The 19,068-nt window shown below is 34.6% G+C and overlaps 1 pseudogene; it reads right to left on the bottom strand.

The window, feature by feature from the left end:
• Positions 1 to 17,967, bottom strand: part of LOC102735155 (GTPase NRas pseudogene) — a 51,512-nt pseudogene extending 33,545 nt beyond the window's left edge.
• Positions 17,968 to 19,068: the final 1,101 nt, after the last annotated feature.

The raw sequence follows: 19,068 nt of genomic DNA on the forward strand, positions 1-19,068 counted from the left end.
AGTGACAGATTTCAGAGTCCCAAATAAAATGCTAAGTAGAAATCAACTCCTTTGATACAGTCTCAGAAATGTCTCTGTAGACTACATGGAATAAGGTAAGTTAAAAAATAAAAGTGTGTCAGGTAGAGTCAGATGACAAATCTCCAGTATCATTTTTTAAATGTTACTGTAATTCAGGCAAATTTGAACAAAAGGTATGGAGTTGGGAAATCCCAACAATGAAAATGACTACATCCATATCCATACATAGTAACAACTCAAGGAAGCTAATACCTCCAACTACTTTCATTTCATAACATAGACTTTTAAGAATCTTAAAAAATAAGAGACTGCATTTTGTTTTTGCTTCATTAGAGTTGGGTATAGTTACTGTTTATAGAATATCAATAATGCAGTTTGTAGCTCTGCATAATTAAAGGCACCCTTTGTGTTAATAAAATAACACTGCACAAAAAAGAAACTGCACAAGCCAAGGCATAAATATGTTGATGCATTTGGTCTTATTTCAGGCAAGCTTAATTACAAAGACACGGGTGCCTGCTATACCTATAAAAATATTTTTCTGTCACTTAGAGCTATCAAACCTTACACCCATTTATAATATTAGTGAGAAAGAGCAAACATCATCATAATGGCCCACCAGTGAATACTTGCAGCTGTGGCCGTCTAGACTATGAATCTGCAAATAGAAGCATGTGTAAATGGAGAAAGGCTTTACACACGCACACACACACACACACACACACACACACTAAAGGAGACAGTAAGTTATTCTCTGAGCCTATTTTAAAATGCTAACCAACAGAAGAAGCTGAGGAAATATATCTCTAATGTGCATCATTAGTGTCAGAGGCAGCAATTGTGAAAATGCAAAAGCCTCAGGACCCAAATCAGAAGACCCAGACTGAGTTCTAGCTTCACTTGTTCTTAGCTGCATGCTCTTGGGCAAGTCGCTTGCCCTCTCTGAGCCTTAAATTCCTAATTTCTAAAGTTGAGATCAATAATTGGTAAGTCACACATTTGGCATTAAGATTATCTGAGAGTTAGAGTTGTTTATATATATATATATATATATATATGTATTTTTTTAATGTCTAAGCCTAGCACATACTATGCAGTTAACAAATATTTATTCCACTCACCCTTCCTATATGACAGAATTGTGGTGGTCAAGTGAGATAGTGTCTATAAATGTGCTTTATTTAACTAAGATAAATATCACTATTTTTTCTTATTTGTGTGACCAAAAATATGAGCTCATATTAGCTTCTACTTCAGACTAAATTATTGAATTGTAATTCACCTTCAATTTGGAAGATAATTCAGGAATTAATTGTCAAATAGAGAGCAGGAAAATCCACATATTGTTGAACAAAATTGAATCCCGAGCACCCAATCAGAGAGTAAGCTGATTCTGAGACAATCACAGATAGTTGCAGTAGCTTTTGGGATTCTAATGTTCACTGGAGTCCCAAGTAGGGTGGTTCTTATAGACATGCAGAATAAGCAATTGCCTACCTCTGATTTGAGAGGTACTATTGCAATCCTTGCATTTCCATAAAGAGGCAGGTTCCAAGAGAAGTCATTTTTTTATAATTGGTATAGGGGTTACATAAGATCACGTGTAAGAAAGCACTTGGTAAGGAATCATTCACTCACCACCTGAGACTGTCATCATCATCACCACCACCATTATCATAAATTGGTCCCATTCACAACATCCTGGCAGAGAAAATGGGCAAATTTTATTCACACTAAAGTGTCAGGTACAGGATAGGAGAGATCAAGATCGCCACCTTTTACCCTGCTTTGGGAGCATAGGGTAAGAAGTGTGACCTGAAGTCACACTAAATGCCTTTTCACTCAGAAGAGAAAGAAACAATGGTGCCAACTGATAACATTTGTTGATAATGTACCAGGCACTAAAACAAACTCATTACATGTATTATCTTATTTAATAAATTAGGTAAGGGATGACTTAATTAGAACATTTATAAAGGATTTATGGGATAATTCTGAGACACTAATACTCTACTCTTTTTGATAGTGGCTACGGAGACTGGAATTTCTTTAGCCATCATAATCCTATAAAATAAGCTATCTTGAGAACAAAGGTGACACATTAAGCAGGGTACAACCAAGAGAGTCACAGAGATGTAATACCACAGCCTTGAGTAAGGTATAAATGAAGTCCAATGTACCCTTTTATTTCTAATTTTTAAGTCAATTTTAATTATATTTTCATGATACCTAACTATAAAATATAAATAAATAGCAAAATGCCTGCCCACTCTCTTTAAGCCTTAGCCTAAATTTGACCCTATTTTAAGGAATGCCATCTATCAATTGTGTATACCTGCCATGCCAAAATCCACACATAATTTTCTACATAACAATATATTGAGCCATTCAAAGAGTGGCACAAGTTATATCTGAGAGAAAGCAACCTAAGTAAGAAATAAGTGCTTGGAAAATTTTCTTCTTTCACTGAACTCAGATCTACTTAGGGTTAATTTCCTGTGTTAACTTGACTCGGTTACAGGGTGCCCAGACATTTGGTCAAACATTTTTATGGGTGTATCTGTGAAGGTGATTCTATATCTGATTAACATTTGAAGCCATAGATTAAGGTAGATTGCCCTGCCCAAGGTGAGTTAGCCTCATCCAATTAATTGAAGACCTAAATGGAACAAAAAGGCTGAATAAGAGGGAATTCCTCCAGCCTGACTGCATTGAACTGGGACATCAGTCTTTTCCTGCTTTCAGACTTAAACTGAAACATCTACTGTTCTTGGGCCCTGAGCTTGCTGGCATTCAGCCTGGCACTTACATTATCGCTTTTCCTGGTTCTTGAGCCTTAAGGCTCAGCCTAGAACTATACCATCAGCAGTTCTGGGTCTCCAGTTTGTCAACTACAAATCTTGGGACTTCTCAGCCTCCATAATCCTTTAGCTAATTTCTTATGATAAATCTTTTTATATATAAGTAAGAAAACCTGGAGAAGGTATTACCCTTGAAAGAAAGGAAGCACACTGGGTGAGATCCACACTCAATATTGACATTTTCTCTCAGGACACTGCGAGTTTTGTGGCTCATGAAGAGATAGAACTCGAGCAGAAAGCAGCAATTTTATTGGGCTGGGAAATCATATATTTGAATTCACAGCCCCCACAACAGTAGGAAATTGAGAGGGGAACACCTAAGGAAGATGAAGCTTCAAAAAGAGCAGCCACAAATATGCATACAAATTCCCCTCAGATCTTGGGATGATCTTAAACATGCATAACTCAAGACTTCAGGTACACTAGCAGAAAACAACACATGCAAGACTTAAAGAACTGAGTAGAGGTTTCAGTAGTTGCCCATTACCAAAGAAACAGTGTTTAGAGTTCAGTTCCTGCCAACTTAGATGGACTTAGTAAATACCTTGTGCTTTCAATTTATACCAAAAGTCTATACCCAAGGACAAAACGAAAACCAAACTAGATTCATTCTAACAAATTTTCAAACTAGGTGTCCAGCTGTTAATCTGCATGTTAGAACAAAATTTATAACACTTTATAAAGATTTAGAAAATTGAAAAGATATGGGGTAGTTTAGAAAGACATGGAAATTCAACAAAAGAACCAAATGGAAAGTCTAAACTTGAAGGGGAAAAAAAAAAAACAATATGTGAAATCAGAAATTTATTAGATAAGATTAACAGCATACTGCGTAACAAAAGAAAGAATGGATGGAGTTGAATCATCGGGGGCAAAAAAAATTAAAACAAATAAGCAAAATCTTAATGACTTAGGGGACAAAATTGAGCCATCTAATATACATGTAATTGGAATTCTAGAAAGGGAATAGAGATAAAATAGGATAGAAAAGATAATTTCTTTTATCCACAGATCAAGGAAGTTCAGAGAACCTTAGGCAGGACAAATATAAAAACAAAACAAAACAATCAAACAAATAAAACTAGGCACATCAGAGTCAAACTTATGTATGCCAAAGAAAAAGAAAATAATAATTTATTGAGGAGGAGGTGGGGACTCATTACTTACAAGGGAACAACATTAAGAATGACTTAAAATCACAAACAGTGGAGGCCAGAGATGAGGAAGCATAGTATTTTAAGTGCTGTAAGAAAAAAATAAATGTTAACCTAAGATAATAGAGGGCGCCTGGGTGGCTCAGTTGTTTAGGCGACTGCCTTCGGCTCAGGTCATGATCCTGGAGTCCCGGGATCGAGTCCCTCATTGGGCTCCCTGCTCAGCAGGGAGTCTGCTTCTCCCTCTGACCTTCCTCCCTCTCATGCTCTCTGTCTCTCATTCTCTCTCTCAAATAAATAAATAAAATCTTTAAAAAAAAAAAAGATAATAGAAAAGGGAGATCACCCTTAAGAGATAAAAGTCAAATAAATTCACTTGCAGAAAATAAAAACCTAGAGAATGTGTAGTCTGTGGACTTACAGTACAAGAAATACTAGAGATCCCTCAAGTTAAATGGAAATAATACCAGATAGAAATATAAGTCTCTTAAGAAGTAATTTAATGGTAAGTATGTGGGTAAAAATAAAAGATTTTTAAAAGACATTTTTTCTTTTATTAAATTCTTTGGAAGTTAATTCATAGTTTAAACAAAAAATAGTGATACTTTCTGTAGAGCTTATTCTAGATCTAAAGTAAAATTTACTATAACAATAACATAATAGACAAGAGGACATTTTAATATAACTGTAATGCTCCAAAGTTCTTACTTTTACAGGAGGTAGTATAATGTTAATTCATAAGAGAATGTTAAGTCTGTGCATTGTAATATATCTAGAGTAATCCAGTAACAAAATTATGCAAAGAAAAGAAGCTAAAAATCAAGTAGGACAATCAAAGGAATACTAAAAAAATGCCCAATTAACTCAATAGAAGGCAGAAAAGGGGGGACAAAAATCAAAGGGTACAGAGAAAAAATATAGCAAGATAGTGGATATAAACTCAATAATTATATTAAAACTTTTTAATAAAATATTAGTTTAATTTATACAGAGATGCCAATATATCAATGTAAAAAAACAATTCAGTATGCCCAGATAAAGATGATTGATTAAATACAGACATTTAATTTCTGCTCATCACTTGCAATATATAAACACACTAAAGCAAGAGCAAATTTTTTTTTCCTTTTTGCTCAAAATGGTGTTTCAGGTGTAAATTGCCCAATCAAAGAGAATATGAGGGCTGACAACAGCATTAAAATGTATATTCCATAAAGTGGGAAAAAAGAAAATAGAGGGGAGGAAATCATCAATAAAATAAGTCAAGAAAATTACACAGAAGTAAAGGATAAGTGCTTCCAGATTTAAAGAGCCTACCAAACAACCAAAAGACACAGATGAATTAACCTGCATTATTATAAAATTTCAAAGCACTGAAGACAAATAGCTTTCAGAGAGAGGTAAAACAAAAATAAAAACATGACATACAAAAATTTCAAACAATAACACCTGCAAGCTTTCCACTATATCAAACTGTGATAACCCTGACCTGACCAAGAGAAGAGGTCCCAGAATTCTTATTAGGGTATCTTAAATAACCATCCTGGTCATTACTATATGTAGAACATGATTGTTCTACTTTTCTACTTGGTAATAACCTATATCAAATATGATGCTGGTCAGAGTGTAGTATCCTCTTGGGTAGCCAACACTCAAAGTCATTCTATTGTATAAAACAACCCTGGCCAGAGTCTAAGCCTGTCATCAGTGTCTCCAAGTCCCAGGCCTCACCCAGTTGAGCATTTGATCAGCATGACTGACACATTCCAACTGTAGTCCGATCAATCATCCCTACATGGGAATAAAACAATTCTGAGGTTGTGAAGTATTATAACTTTAATTATCACCACTCCTCTTCAGGAAGATAGCTTATTTGATACCAGAAAACAAGTCTTGGAAAACTCAGAGTGCCTGGATAACCAGTTCTGGGAATCATGTCAGAGTCTCTTTAAGCAGACAGGGTAACACTACGCAACTGCATAGGAAAAACCTGAGAGGAGCACATTATCCCACTCAGAGAACTCCACTTATAGTCGTGAAGTTCCAGTCACTGGCTGCCCCCATGGATCTTATATTCTAGTGGATGACACAGACAATAGGGAGTTAATAAATAAACAAGACCATTTCAAGGAATTGTGAATGATATGAAGAAAAAAATGAATTATATATAGAGTAACTAAAGAGGATGTGGGAGAGATATTAAATAGGGCTGCTGAAACAAGCTCCTGTAAAGGATAACATGTGAGCTCAGGGCTGAATTATAAAGAGCTAGTCATAAAAAGATTTGGTAGGGGCGCCTGGGTGGTTCAGTTGGTTAAGCATCTGCCTTTGGCTCAGGTCATGTCACAGGGTCCTGGTATCTAGGCCAGCATCGGGCTCCCTGCTCAGTGGGGAGTCTGCTTCTTCCTCTACCCCTCCCCGCTGCTCACGTTCTCTCTCTCTTAATCTCTCTCTCTCTCTCTCTCTAATAAATAAATAAAATCTTTTTAAAAAAGATTTGGGAGAAGAGTATTTTAGATGGCCAGAAAAGCAAGACAACAGTAAGGAATAAACTTGATATGACCCTGATAAAGGAAGCTACTATGCCTGGAAAGGAAGCAGGAGAGTACTAGGGGGAAAAAAAATTCCATGAGGCAAAGGACCGTGTAGGTCTGTGTATGTCTTGGTAAGCAATTTAAAACTTATTTGGAGTATAAGCTGAAAGCACTGGAAGGGTTTAAGCAGAAAAGTGATAGGATCTGATTCAAGTTTTTGAAAAGATACCTTTCTACATTGGCTGATAAAGTATTATATAGTTTGGAGCAGGAAGTCCAATGAGTAGATCATTGAAGAAGTTCAAACAACAGAAGATGGTGGTTTGGAATGGATGGGGGCAGTGGAGTGACAATATGTAGACAGGGTCAGGAAATATTTTGGAGGCAAAGCTTTAGAACTTGCTGACGTATTAGAAGTGAGGAAGTGGGGAGGGATAGAGAAAAATCAAAGATGACTCCCGAAGATTTGCTTTGAGGAGGAACACCTTGGTAATAGAGGAGGTTAAATAAACTCCACTATTTTAATTTATATAATATCGAGATACCTGTTAGTCATCATGATAAAGGTATTGAGATGGAGAGAGGTTGAAGAGAGACATTTAGATTACCAAGTTTGAACTAATGATAAAAATTTGGAATTATCAGCACAAGGATGGTGTTTAAAATTATGGAGCTAGATGTGGTCAATAAAGGGAAATCTTTAGTTATCGTTACCAGGATCATTGGATTTTTCAGTTAGGGTAGAACAATTCCTGGGTTTCTCACATCTGAATTGCTGAGGGATCAAAGAGTGACTTCGTCAGTCAGTTAATGATATACTTAGGTCACAGTGCCTTTGAGAACCTAAACGATCCAAATTCTTTATGTATGTAGACTCAGTCAGTGATACACAGTTAGTATAGTTACTTTATGCAAGTGACTAGTGTTCTCTTTAATGCTATAATTTTCAGAAGAGAGGAAAAGGAATTACTGCGTTAAATCTGTATTTGGATCCATATGATGGTGCAGCCAGTTGTATGGAGGTGTTACTAAATAGCATTTTAACAGAATGGCTTAGTCCTGTTGATTCATTTTAGAAAATAAATCACCATAAAATATGTGGCAATTTGGAGAATCTCTGTAATGACTACTTTAAATATTTTCTAAATAAGTATTTACATGACTCTTTTCCCTTGAAGCTGTTAGTGCCTGTTAATTAGTACCTGTCTAAGTGTTCCAGCATAAGCAGCTGTACACCCATTGCTAAATGCAATAAAAAACATGACACATTTCATTTCAGAGGAGTCTTGAGTTGTTCTCACATATTTTTAAAGACTGAAGATTGTTCTGATTTTTCCCATTATATCAGAAAAGGTGTATTTCTTTTTTGCAGAGAAACCATCAAGCATTTTGAGCAAGAAAAAATGATATGATGATGATGATGATAGTGATGATGATGGTGATACTGTTATTGAATAAGGTGGCATTCCTTATGCAGATGTTAGTGACAATAACTAATCTTCATTGACATACTACTATATCACAAGCATTAGGCTAGGAGCTTGAACTACATTATCACAACTCTGCAAAATGCATATTAATTACTCATTTTGCCAATAAAGAAAATGGAATTGCTTTAGAAGATAAGCACATTAAATTACTTGCCCAAATTCACTTGGCTACAGGCTAGGATCTGAATCTTGGTCTATCTAACTCCACAGCATTCTTTCCACTTTATCATCCTGTGCATCATCTTGTCTCAGTTCTCTGCCTTTATGCCGGTCACACATCTACATTTAAAAGCAAATGAAGATAATTCCTAGGTCAAATGTGTGTGTATATATGTGTTTAAATTCCTAAGGATATAGCACCAATTGCTATAAAATCCAAAAGAAATCTGGTTTCACAAATTGTAGCTCATGCCCCACCTATAACCCTGAGGCCTCACCATTTTTAAAGACTCTATTGGACACCCAATTGCCTGAAGGTACCAACACATCAAATCAGTAGTGTTAAACTGTAATCTCTCCCCCCCACCGCAACCCGTGATAGATTCAGTATACAAATAGCACAGCTCCTTGGCTCCTGGAGTGAGCTAATTGTAGGAGAATCTGTCCTATAGGGACTCCAGAGTTCTGGTTTTCCCCAGTGGTACTGGTTTGAAAATTTATCCTTTACTTTGTGTTTTCCCTTTCTTGCCTCCTTTCTCCACTCTCCTAACAATGTTTTCTGAGATCACTTGCCAAATAGCCTACTTCTCAAACCCTAGCCTCAGGGTCTACTTCGGAGGGAACTCAAATTAATCATGGATTTTTTATTTCTAAGTAGGATTCTTATTTCTCATATATGTCCATGCGTTTGTTCTGGCTTCAAAATCTTGGATCACCTATCGAGAATGTACAACAAAGAGAATATTTAAGCAGATGGCAGGCAATGTTGTATCCACCATGGTAATCTTTCTTCCCTTTCAATAAAATAAAGTTTCTACCATGCTCACTGTAGTCAGTTTCTCAATCCTGGTCTTTTAGGTCTGGGACAGCTTTACTTTCCAACTAAAGGTTATTTGCTTTTTGGCCACTAACAGTACAATGCCTGGAACTCTCTATATTTATCTAGTGCAGTCCTTTATGTGCAGTAAACAAGAGTCTAGGGCACAATGGAATCTCATATTTCATCATGGTTGCTATAGCACTCCTGACCTCAACCCAGAATTTTGAGAGCACAAGGCTGCTCCCAAACAAGTGTGGTTGAGTTATTTCATTTACTTGACACTTTTGACAGAAGAGAGAGTGTTTCATTCTTCAGGACTAATTTCTGTAGTGGTTTGATATACACAAGTGTAGCACTCAGACATAATTCTGAATGCTTTGGGTTTACCTTCACCCATGTTTCTTTATTCTACACAATTTTAAAAGTCATTTCATCATTTGGTTTTTAAATTAGCTAATGGGATGTTCATTACCTTATTTAGAGTAGTGGACAGTGGTTTGTTTACACTAAGCTCATTTTGTGCTGCTATATAATTGAAGAGTTTTCTTTTCTGAAAGTAAGTTTCCCTGAAGGCATTATTGGAGAAAATGCATCTGCAGTATTTGCTTTTTGTAACTCCCTTTTTAATTTATTAACACAAGGAAATTTTATTCTCTTAACACATCTTGAGTTTGGTTCCTTCCTTTGTCTCTGAATCAAATAGATATCATAATTACTAGAATGTTTAATGTCCCATATGAATTTCTTAAATGCCTTACTCTCTGAGAATTCATATGGATGATTTAACCACAGGAAGAAGTAAACATTTCTTTGGACCTGTAAGAAGTAAAACATCCAAACCTTGAATAAAGAAACCTTCATATCATCTGAACATGTTCAAGTAGAAAAAAAAGGTAAGCCAAACCATCCACTGACGCAATGGTCATATCTTTCATCTTTGGGTTGGAAATTACTTTCCAAGCAGTGTTTCCACATCTAAAATATAGCTCCCATCACATTAACACCAGATATATAGCACTCTGTGCTAAAAGCATAAATTATATACATCTTGTTCTTCAGTAGCTCTGAAAAGGAAACGTAAGTGCATGGTCCGGTGGAAGAGAGAAGCTATTCAATGAGAGGCAATCAAGGATATTGCTAGGATGGTCCTGTTGTTTGTCAAGGTATGTCATAAAACCAAGAGGCTTGGGAATCCAGCGGGAAGACTTTGTTCTGTATGAAGAAAGCTATTTTGTGTAGCTTTTGACATGCCTTGAAGAAGGGGTGAGGTGGGGAGGATAGAATAAGGAGAACTAGCATCAAATATAACTCCTGACTTTATCATTTACCAGCTGTACAACCATTTGAACACTTGAGGAACCATTTAAACACTTGATCCTTGGTTTTCTTAAATGTGCAGTAGAGGATAATCATAACTTCTTTAGCCTACCCTCACAAAGGTTTTATGAGAATAAATGAAATGTATAGGAAAGCAGTTTGTATATTATAAAACTGCATGCAGTAGTTATAATGACTTACCTTTATTGACTCTGTAGTGTGTGCTAGACATTCTTACCAGTGTTTCACATATAGTATCTCATTAAATCTTCATGGCAACCTTTGAAGGAGGTATCAGTGTTATTTTCATTTCATTTTACATTTAAGTAAATGTAAAATGGTAAAAAACCTTGATCAAGGTTACAAGGTGAGTGGAATATAGCAGAGATGGAATTTGAATCCAGGCAACTGAGTACCAAAGACTATATTATACTTTAAAGCAATGTTACTCAAAGAATGGTCCTTTAGCTGGAGCATGTCCATAACAAAATAAATGCAGAAACTGAGAATAAGTATTTGAAAACTTTTGTAACTATTTGATATTGTCTCAACATCCAAGTACATGATTATTTTATATATATATTTTATAGTAATTTGTGTTTTTTTGTATTTTACAAAATATTGGTTTGCAGTGGATCAGAAATAACAACTAGCCTTCATTACAGATAGTTCAAGAAACACTGCTCTAAGTCACTACACAGTACATTTGTAATTGATTTTTTCATTGGAATATTGTGGACAATTTGTAAGATAGCCTAGCTATGGAAATCAGAAGTTAAGTTTTATAAATTAATATACCTAATATAAGCTAGGAATGTGCTTATGAATACTGTGAAAATAAACAATAATTCATGAAGCTAAAGCAAACTCCTTGATATCAGTCCTCATAGTCTAGGCAAGGTTGTCCTCTTTCTTCCTCTGTCTTCCATTCTGGACATGAGGTAGGGTATTACCAGATAAGTAGTTCTTCTACAAAACAAATACTCTACTATACATGGACCATATGGAGAGTTATGTGGGAAATGGATCTCTAGGAGAAAAGGACTTGCATATGCCAAATATCCCCCAAATCAGAAAAAAGAGGGAAAAGTGAACACCTGTGGTTGGAAATCCCGTATTTGATCAATTATAGAACAAATGAAAAATACCTTTATCATGCTTAGAGATTTTATACCAACCCTCAGAATTATATTGAAATCACATTTTCTCCATGACTTTGTTTCAGGTTTGTTAAGGATAAGTGTTATTCTTTCATTTTCTTTATATCATTTCACTTCTTTAAATATATGCCATTTTCTTTTTTCTTTAATTTTTGTCCCAAACTTTTCTCATCAAAATCCCTCTCAAAGAAATAACTTCTGATAAAGCAAGAAATTCCAAGAGATTACTTTAAATATCTTCTTTGGGTTACATATAAAACCCATTGTTCAAGTCTTGTGAGGCACTTATGTGAAAACCAGGCTTATGTTTAGAAACTGAACTCAAACACGTTTGATAAAGAATATAAAATCTGATTTTGTAAGAACAACAAAGGGATGTATAAGCCTCTTGGATTAAAAATAAATATTAAAGCTTGTGGAGTGAGTTACATTTGGAGATTTTGATCAATCATAAATGTTTCCATGCAGGATATAGATATTTAATGGAGACTGATTCTCTGAAATAGCTAGATTTTTTTTTCCTTTTCTTTTGAAGATACATAGTTTTGCTCAGAACAACAGTCAAGACAACAGTTTGCAATCTCAGAGATGATAAATTCTACTCCCAAGTGCTCCATTAACTCAATGTATGACCTTGAGGATTTCTCTAAAATCCTTTGTGCCTCAGTTTCCTTTCTTATCAGATACAGATGTCTGAAGTAACTAGCTCACTTCACATTTCCTTTAAGGAAAAGTAGAGAAGGGAAAGAGAGGAGTGTGAACTATCTGAGATCAATGAAAATTGGTATCTAAGTGCTGTGTATTAATCAAATTCTGAGATGTATTAAATTTAAATGGGAATAACTAAATAATATAGAATTATTATAAATTGTTTAAAACAGAGTTTGGCACATAGTAAGCTTTAATAAACCTTAGCATTTGCTATTGTTTTTATTTATCAGCATTACTAGTATTAAAAAAGTAGGAATTAGAGGAGCAGAGTCCCTATGAATGTTGTGAGCAAGACAATTTCTTTTAGGAATTAGACCTTACACAACTGTACAAGGAGCTGGAGGAGTTCAAGTTTGGAAGAGGAGATAGAGGATAGGAGAGGGGTTCATCAATTAGTCAGTCTAAGAACCAACCACATCAATCCACCAAAGTTAAAATAGTAAGATGAAGCAAATACAAAGTATAGGATTCCCAGTTAAATTAGAATTTCAGGTGAACAACAAATATTTTTTTAAGGATATATATGTACTTACAGTAGAGGATAAAATATAAAGATTAATTTTCCAATCCATTCAGGAGTATCCTCTATTATGGGATATTAGATTATTACCAATATTTCACTGCTATAATCAACTCTTGAAGTATGGGGACATGTTTAGACAAAAAAAGTATTTGTTGTTTTTCTGAACTGTATTTTATATGGCAACCCTAGACTATGAAGGGCAAGTTCTTTGTGAAGTCTATGAGAAGTTATCTTCTCTGTCTAGGTCTTACCACCATAGACTAGCATTTAGGCCTGCAGCTGCTCTTGGTCAGCATGGTCATCAATCAGGAAAGGGAGCTGGACATGGAACAGAGGAGAGTAAGAAAAAACAGGAACCCATTTCTGCATTTGTCCACCATGACATCTGACTAAAGCAACCTTTAAAGGATAATGACTGGTGCTTCATTTCCACTTCCCAAATCTCAAGCAAATATCTCTTTTTGGCCAACTGTAACCCAGAACTATAAGCAAAGGGAGTTTGGAGAACTGTACATCCTGGCTTAACCAAATTGACAAAAGTGAAAACCACCCCTGTGATGATGATGATGATGATGATGACGACGACGACAAAGATACGGGTGTTTTCTCAAGGGAAGCTACTTCTTTGTAGCAGTTCAGGAAGACATAAAGAAGCTTTACTTTACTCAGCATATGGTAAACTAAATTAGTGTGTGACAGAGTTCAAGTTAAGTGATATAATAAAATCACATTATTCAAAAGCCATAGGATTTACAGACATAGTCCAGAATCTTCCACCATCTATGTTCTCAATTCAAGCCTTGACTTGGCAATGTGGAGATTCTACTTCTGAAAGCAACCTTGAACCCTGCAATGAACTGTTATATATTTGAGGATAAATTCACAAAATTAATTTTCCAACCCACTGTGGTAATCGTCTCATATGGGGTATTTAGATTATTAGCAATATTTCACTGTTATAATTAACTTGAGTAAATATCCTTACGAAATCAACATATAGAAATGCAAATATTCCATTAGAGTAACTTTCTTAGTGTAGAAATGCTAGGATAAAGGTAGCAATGTTTGCAAGACAAATGAACAATTTTTAAGGCAAAATATCTATTACAAAATTTTTCTCCAGTAAGGCTTTACCAATTAAACACCCACCAGTTCAGCAATGTAGGATTATAAAATTTCTGACATCCACACCCACGCTGGGAATTTTCATTAAAAAACAGATTTACCATTTGAAAGGAAAAACATGTTGTTTTAGTTTTTATTTATATGGTGATTTCATGTGTACATCTCCTGTGAGGTATTTGTCATGTTACATACTATTTTTCTATTGTAGCATTTAGTTTTCTTGTTAATCCACAATTACTTTCTTCCTGTTTCATGCCTTCTCATTTGTGGCATTTGATAGCATAGGACTTTCTTAAATAAGTGGTCATAGTCAAATCTGCTAGAATTATCTTTGTTTTCAGTTTGTAAACCCATGTGTAGGAATGCCTCTCTCCCACTGAAAGTATTTTAAAGGACATTTGTATGTTTTCTACTTTTTAAAAATTTGTATTTTATATCCAAGTCTTTAGTTCATTTGACATATACCATGAAGAAAAAAAATACTTTAACTTTTTTCAAATAATATTCTAATTATCTTTTTCTTTTTCTTTTATTTTTACTAAAACTTCCTTATCTCGTTTTAAAATGCCACCTTTATGATAAGATGTGTTGTATATAATCATAGTTCTAGCACAGGAGTTGGTAGTATGGGCCCAGAAGTCAGACTATAGGGTAATTGCAGTCACTTACAAGCTGTGACCTTAGGTAATTTATTTAATCTCCTAATGACTAAATTTCCTAATCTGTAAAATTGGAATAATGTTACGATAAAATGGTTTTGAGGATTACAAAGATGAATTAATGTGTGTAAAGCCTCATAGAAGAGTGCCTGGTAGATAGTAAACACTCAATGAATGTTGGTTGTCCTTGTTGTGTAATGGAATATAAAATGAAGCACTTACTAACACAAGTCCAGATGAGCATTTTTGGTTATTAAAGACTGAACCCAAAGGTCACCTTGGAAATAGTCCCACATCTACCCCTTGTGTGATGTGACCCTACAATTTGATGTGATTTTGCCACTTAGAGTAATTATTATGTCTCCCATGGTTAAGGGAGTACAGTAGACTAGAGTTACATATTTGGAAATGGTTTGCAGATGGAATGTGAAATAGAGTGTGAGAGAAGAGCTAGGTCAGAATGAGAAACAAAGAGAGTTTGATACTTAGCTCTAAATTAGTCCTATATTTAAGAGCTGGAAAGAAGAAAAGTAGAACTGTTGAAGAACATAGAAAGCAAAAGTCCTTTGGGTTGGGCACTGTTCTGGAATCAATTATGCCCCCTCCTCCCATTTATATGTTGAAGCCCTAACCCCCAATGTGGCAGTAGTTAGAGATAGGGCCTTTAAAGAACTAACATAACATAATAAAATAAAATTTAAAAAAAAGTAATTAAGGTTAAATGAAGTCATAAGCATAACAACGTAGTCCAATAGGATTTGTGTTTTTATAAGAAGAAGAGAATCCATTGATGCATTATATTAAAATGGAAACAAATAGTATTTTTTTAAAGATTTAATTTATTTATTTGATTGAGAGATACACTGAGCACATGCACAGGTGCAAGCTCAAGTGGGGGGAGGGGCAGAGGGAGAAGGAGAAGCAGACTCCCTGCTGAGTGCAGAGCCCAACTAGGGCTCATCCCTGGACCATGAGATCAGGGCCTGAGCTGAAGTCGGGAGCTTAACCAACTGAGCCACCCAGGCGCTCCGGGGACAAATAGTATTTTTAATAAATAGTGTTGGAATGAATGAATATCCCAATAGAAAAAAAAAAAAATATGCCTTGACTCTTATCGCAGACCGTACGTGAAAATTAACTCAGAATGGATCATAGACCTAAAAACCAAAGCAAAAAATCAATTAAAGAATTATACTTAGCAATTTAGTGATATTTTAAATCTCTTAATGTATGTTGCTTATTTTCCCTCTCTCTGTATTTTTCTTTTGAAAGCCTCCCTAATATGTACCTACTTGATCAATATTTTTAAGTTCATTGGATTTTTCAATATTCTTAAATCTCAGACTTATAAATCAATTCTATATATATATATTTCTCTTTTGTATTAATAAAATTCTGCTTTTATCAGTTCATTGTCATAGTTCTAGAAAATAATGCCTATATGCTTTGAGAACTGGATCTAAATCTGTTAGAGAAATATTAGAATTTAATAAGGTGAATGGAAAGTTTATAAAAATCCCTAGATTGCCTATGTTCCCATAATAACCAGTCAGAAAACAGAATATTAGAAAAAATATATTGTTTCAACAAATAAGGAAACATGGTAAGATACTTAGATATAAATGTTAGATAATAAATGTTATAATTATTGCATTAGACCAAATTTAAAAATCTTCTAAAAATCTATGAAGACTCATAAAGAGGATTTAAATAACTGAAAAGACATATGCTTTTGGATAGGAAGGTAAAATCCACTGGTTATGTCACTTCTCTCTAAACTAATCTATATATTCAACACAAACCTAATTAACAAGCAAGAGGATTTTGTTGTTGTTTGCATGCTTCTTTCTTTGTAGTTTTTAGTTTGGGATTTGATTTTGCATATAAACAAAATATATTAAGTTCATCTTGTAAAATAAATATGTGAAGATAGCTAGGATATCTTTTAACAATTAAGAAAATTAGAAAGTTTTAATAATAGAGATGGATAGATATACAACTTTAAAATATATTAAAAATATAAAATAATTTTTGAAACTTGAGCACTAGAGATGAATGAGTGTTTATAATGGCACTAGAGATAAGTTAGGCCAAACAATGAAACAGAGTAGAAGGAAAATAAATAGATTCAAATATTATTGGCTTAACATTAAGGTAATGATGCTATTTCAAATTAGTGGGGAAGGCAGGGATAATTCTATAAATCATGTGAGATAAAAGTAAAGCTGGATCCTCACCTCATCCCTCAAAACAAAATAAATTTTGATTGAGCAAAGGTTTAAACTAAGCATAAAAGACCTAGAAAGAAAGCACTGTGAATTTATTCATATTAGTGAAGTAAAAAGGCCTTTTAAAATTTAGACATAAAATCTAGAAGATTTAAAGAAAAAAAAGATAGTATCAACCACATAGAAATAAAACATATATTTAAAAAATTACCCTAAATGAAATCAAAAGACCAACAGCAGACTGGAAAACAATTTTTTTACATGTCTAACAGACACAAAGTAAATTTTCCAAATTCTCAAAATGGATGTATAAAATCTTAAAGAGGTATCAAGAGCTACAAACAGACAGTGTACAGGAAAACAATTACAAATGTGCAATAAATATGTGATGCAATACTGAGCCTCACTCATAATGATACAAAATCATTCATTCATGCAGCAAAAGTTATCGAGCACCTCTTCTATATGTTGGGAAAACAGCCATTTACAAAATAAACACAAATCTCAGCCCTAATGGAGTTTATATTTCAATAAGCAAACTATAGACAATATAAATGAGTAGACAAAATGAATGATTAGAACATAGTTTATTTGATAAGTATTGAGTGCTGTGAAGAAAATAAAGCAGAGAAAAGAGAATGTGAGCTCTAAGAGAAAAGGGGAAGATTTCAGTTTTAAACATGGCAGCCAGAGAGGGCCTCCAATAAAGATAACAATGTAGTACTAAATTTCACAATTTCACATCCAACAGAAATATGTGTGTGCAGCAAAAAATGTGTATCAGAGTGTTTATAGAATCATTATTTGTAATAGCAAACAACTTGAAACAACTTTATCGAGCATATCAACACTAGAATAAAGAAAAATTTTAGTACATTCACATGGTAGAATTATATACAACAATGAATCTGAATATACTGCAGTTATAATAAAGCAACGTGTTGGAACCTCAACATAATGATAAGAGAAAAAAGTCATATAAGAAGACCTCCATTATGTGGTTCCATTTATATCAAGTTTGAAGATAGGCAAAACTGATATAGGTTTAGAAGTTAGGATGGTGGTTACCTTTGGGGAAGAGAGTGCATGGGGATGTCTTTAAGGGTACCAGGAATGTTCCATTTCTTAGCCTGAGTAGTGAACACAGTTGTCTTCTCATGGGGTAATTCATTGAGCTGTTCATGACAACTTGGAACAGAGCCCATTTTCAACCCATGTTAAGTCTGTGGAATAAACAAACAAAAAAAATCTTCCTGCTTTAAGTCACTGAGATTTTAGATTGTTACTGCAGCAAAACCCTGCCTATCCTGACTAGCATACTATATAAACATTCCTAATCTTTTCCTAACATACCAGCAAGTAATTTGTACAATTTAATTCTGTTGATTTTCATAATTATTCTAAAATTGTGATCTGTTTCTTCATAACTGCTATTATCTATTTTCTTATATTGTGAATCTCTTCGTTGGTTCCACATGATGTTTATCTCAGAGGTATACATCTCTAAACAGAGAATATCCTTGTCCCCCTTCGCTATATGCCTGGCTATACTTAGAATTTTCAAACATGCTAACAAAACTGGTAGATCTAAATTCTATTAATAATTAAGTTATGCAACAACCTGAGAGGAGAGAGTCCAAGTTGAACAGTCCCAGCAGATGAACATTTTCTCGGCTCATTTCCTGTGTTTAGTAAAGCTACTTCACCAATGGTCAATTTTTGGTATCCAGTTTCTGTTTGGCTGGAATAGGTTCACTCTGTGTCTGTAGCCAGTTCCCTACCTGTCACCCACCACATAAGAGAGAAGCCCATGTTACCTTGCTTCCCTGCTGAGATGTGTGCTTTGTAAGACTCCCAGGCAAATTGAAGTCTTTTGGTATTGCTGCTTTTATTTTTGTCATATTTATAAAGCTATGTGTCAATAAATCAATAATGAGTTCAGCCTATCATAATTTCTATACCTCCCCATCCCATACCTGTTCAAACTCTTAGTCCCACTCCCCAGGAGCAAGCTGTTTTACTTTCTGTTACCTTCAAAACACTAAATAATATACTTCTATCTCTGTTTCAATTTAAATATTCCAAATGAGTATTGATTTCCTAAAATTAAAAATAGTTTTCCTTACTAAACATTTAACCTCCCCTCCTTCGCTTCTCAGTGCTATCAGTAGCATTTGTGTGTGTGTGTGTGTGTGTGTGTGTGTGATTCTTCTGTTGGCTATTAGATTTTATTTAGTATTTTAAATATTAGTGCTCCTCTGTTCCCTTTCATAATTCCTCTGCCCTTCCACATCCCAGGCTGTGTG

The sequence above is a fragment of the Leptonychotes weddellii genome, chromosome 4, assembly GCF_054177405.1.
Source record: "Leptonychotes weddellii isolate Sample4059 chromosome 4, ASM5417740v2, whole genome shotgun sequence".
NCBI classification, from domain to species: Eukaryota; Metazoa; Chordata; class Mammalia; order Carnivora; family Phocidae; genus Leptonychotes; species Leptonychotes weddellii.